Source organism: Salmo salar, chromosome 15 (assembly GCF_965601325.2).
Source record: "Salmo salar chromosome 15, fSalSal1, whole genome shotgun sequence".
NCBI classification, from domain to species: Eukaryota; Metazoa; Chordata; class Actinopteri; order Salmoniformes; family Salmonidae; genus Salmo; species Salmo salar.
This window is the reverse complement of record NC_138305.1, coordinates 53633835-53637255: the sequence shown is the minus strand read 5'-3', so window position 1 is coordinate 53637255 and position 3421 is coordinate 53633835.

Genomic DNA, 3421 nt, shown 5'->3' with positions numbered 1-3421 from the left:
GGAAGGCATTGGGAATTAAATACTTTTCCTAGGGTAGCCTTTGGCACTAATTATAGGCTACAGTTGCCAGGCCCATTGTAATATTATAAATAATGTTACAATCAAAATGTTTAGGGCTATAAATTATAGCAGAGGTAACATGTGAAAAGTGGGCCTTTATCACTGGTATTCATGTTAGAAGGTGGAAGTGAACCCAGGTCTTCTGCTTGCCTTAGTCCACTCATCCAGTCTTCAGGACAAAACTGTTGTGCTGAATTACCCTTGTTACACTGAGCATGTTTAGACAGATTAGAAACAGAGAACTCAACAAAAAAAAAGGTGCCATTGAAAGTAGTGATTACTGGGGTAGGGGTAAATGTGAAAGTTGACCAACTGAAGAGGCAGATTCCCGGTGTTTGTGATGCTCATCGTTTGGCACGACTCAGACAAGGTGGCGTGAGCGGTGAAACAGAAGAGTCGTAGTCAGTTCTTTTGAGTTTTGATGTTGAGTCTTTGCCTAACGCCAAAATCCAAGCTGGCTTCCCTTGACACTTTTTTTTGTGAGCCAAGATCATTCACAGTTGAGCTCACTCAGTTTAGCTCAATGCTGATTGGCATTTTTTTATACTTTATTTTATCAAGGGGGGCTAAATGCTCGCTGGCTTTCCTTGCCTTCAATGCTATGGGCAGCAACAATGTCATGCTTGTTTGGACCTGACAAAATCAAATAGATGGCCTAAACGTCGAGAGGCCGAGGGGCCCTGTTTCGCTCGCATGTTTTCTCCTGTGAGATACATGCAGACTCTTGCGAATTGAAGGAAAATTATTAAACACAGAGAGTTTTTTTTATTATTTTCTTGGTCAATTTTTTGGGGAAGCCTAGCTTCCCTTGGCATCCATGAATACACACCACTAGTTGTTAAAGGTGTCAAGCTTATGGGCATGTGGCAGCAATGTGTAGGAGGGAGGCTCCTAGGTGTGAGAAGTGTGCAGAAGGGCATGAGACAAAGAAATGTGTAGCATTGGGGAAAGTAGTGGTATGTGTTAATTGTAGGGGTGCCCATGGTGCAAGAGAGGCAGGTTGAGGTTTCCAGGGTTAGAGTAGTGCAGAAGTTGTCATATGCTGAGGCAGTGAAGAAAGTAGAGGAAGATGGGTCAATGAGGAGAGATCCTGAGAGGAGTGGTGTGAGTAGTAGATCTGTACCAGTACAGAGGGACAAACCAACAAGTGATATATGTTTCAGTAAGATTGGATTTTTTGCGTTTCTAGCAATGGTTATCAACTTTACTGCAGGGATGGAACGTAAGTCACAGAAAATTGACTTTGTGGTGGCAGCTGCAGAGAGGTATTTGGGTGTGCGATACTTGACATCAGCAGAGTTACAGGGTGTGTTGAATGGTGGTGTCCCGTCCTTTTAGGCTGTTGGCCTGAGGTAGGACTAGATATATTTAAATAGTGGAGTAGGGTGGTGGGTTTTTAGTGAGTGTAGGGTTAGATAGTAGATTCATGAGCTGTATCTATTGTTAAATGCTACACTAAATAGCCACTGCCAATTTAGCCTACTCTAGCTTTGGCCTACCACACTATATGTTATTGCATCCCGCTTTTAACATTTATATTGTTATTATGTTGCTATATTTGGCTAGCTTAATCACGTATGCTTATTGCTATTGATACGTTTAATAATTGTATTTTCACATTGCCACTGCGAGTATTTGGTCATGCCATTTGTGATGTTCGGATGTACCGATCCTGTGCAGGTGTTGTTACAAGTGGTCTGCCACTGCCAGGACGATCAGCTGTCTGTCCTGTCTCCCTGTAGCGCTGTCTTATGCGTCTCACAGTACGGACATTGCAATTTATTGCCCTGGCCACATCTGCAGTCCTCATGCCTCCTTGCAGCATGCTTAAGGCACGTTCACGCAGATGAGCATGGACCCTGGGCATCTTTCTTTTGGTGTTTTTCAGAGTCGGTAGAAAGGCCTCTTTAGTGTCCTAAGTTTTCATAACTGTGACCTTAATTGCCTACCGTCTGTAAGCTGTTAGTGTCTTAACGACTACTCCACAGGTGCATGTTCATTAATTGTTTATGGTTCATTGAACAAGCATGGGAAACAGTGTTTAATCCCTTTAAAATAAAGATCTGTGAAGTTATTTGGATTTTTACGAATTATCTTTGAAAGAAAAAGAAAAAGGGACGTTTTTTTTGTTGCTGAGTTTATAAATCATACATATTATTTCACAATAGTACACTTTATTACCCAATAAGTGTTTATATGTGTAAATATATTTTGGGGAAAGACTGTTTTTAAATGTATTTGTCTTAGAAAGAACGCCTTGGGATCTGTCTCTCTCTCTGTGTATAACCTAATAACCTAACAACATGCCTCTCACACACACACACGCTCACACACGCTCACACACACACACACACACACACACACACACACACACACACACACACACACACACACACACACACACACACACACACACACACAGACCCCCCCCCCGAGAGAGAGAGACATAGGGCCATAGGAAGAGCTGTCATTCAATCAATGTAAATTACATTTTCTTTAAAAATCTTTAGCACCGAAATGCATACATATTACACATTATTATTGAACAATACTACATAATACATGTTTATATTTATATATTTTTTATTTCCTTTCTTAGAGAAAAAGGCCTTGGGAATGGTCTATTGCAAACCAACACCCCCATCAGTCTCTAAATCCCCATCTTCAAGCTGTGAGCGCGTCAGACAATGTCTCTTCCATGACGGATCTCCAGGGCCTTCCAGGTTTCGTATGTTTTCTTTTCCATGATATATCAACCTTCTTGCCTTTAAGCCCAAGTTATGTCTTGAGGACAGAATGGCCCGTCTTCGTAAATGTTCACGATTTTGTAAAAGTTTTTCCACTTGTTTCATCTTAACAAGCACTTTAAAATAATCTCCCCACCTAAAGCTAACGACACGCACAAAATAGTTGACCTCTGTGCATCCTTTTCAAAATACATACGAACTAACAGATTTGGTTGCATTTGAGCTATTGAATTCGGCACAATCTAAAATTGTCACTTTGGTGTCTGGACCATATGCCACTGAAGAGATTCTTATGGCTTTCAAATCATCTTGCCCACAGACTTCCTCTTCCAATGCGTACCCAGGCAGGGATGTTCCACTCAGGGCCTGTTCCCTCTGACATAGAGCAAGTCTTATCTTAACCCATTCTCTCAAGCGAAACGCAGGAGAACATGGCTTAAGATGGTTTTGTCATTGTGTCCCAGACATGAAGGACACAATACACCTAGAATTGGTCTAAGAGACATGTTTTCTGTAGTTTATCTGTGTTAGACGTGGCACAGGACAAGTTACTTATACTCAGGCAGACCTACCTCTACATTTTCATCTTCTGTCTCTGCTGCTAAAGCCACTTT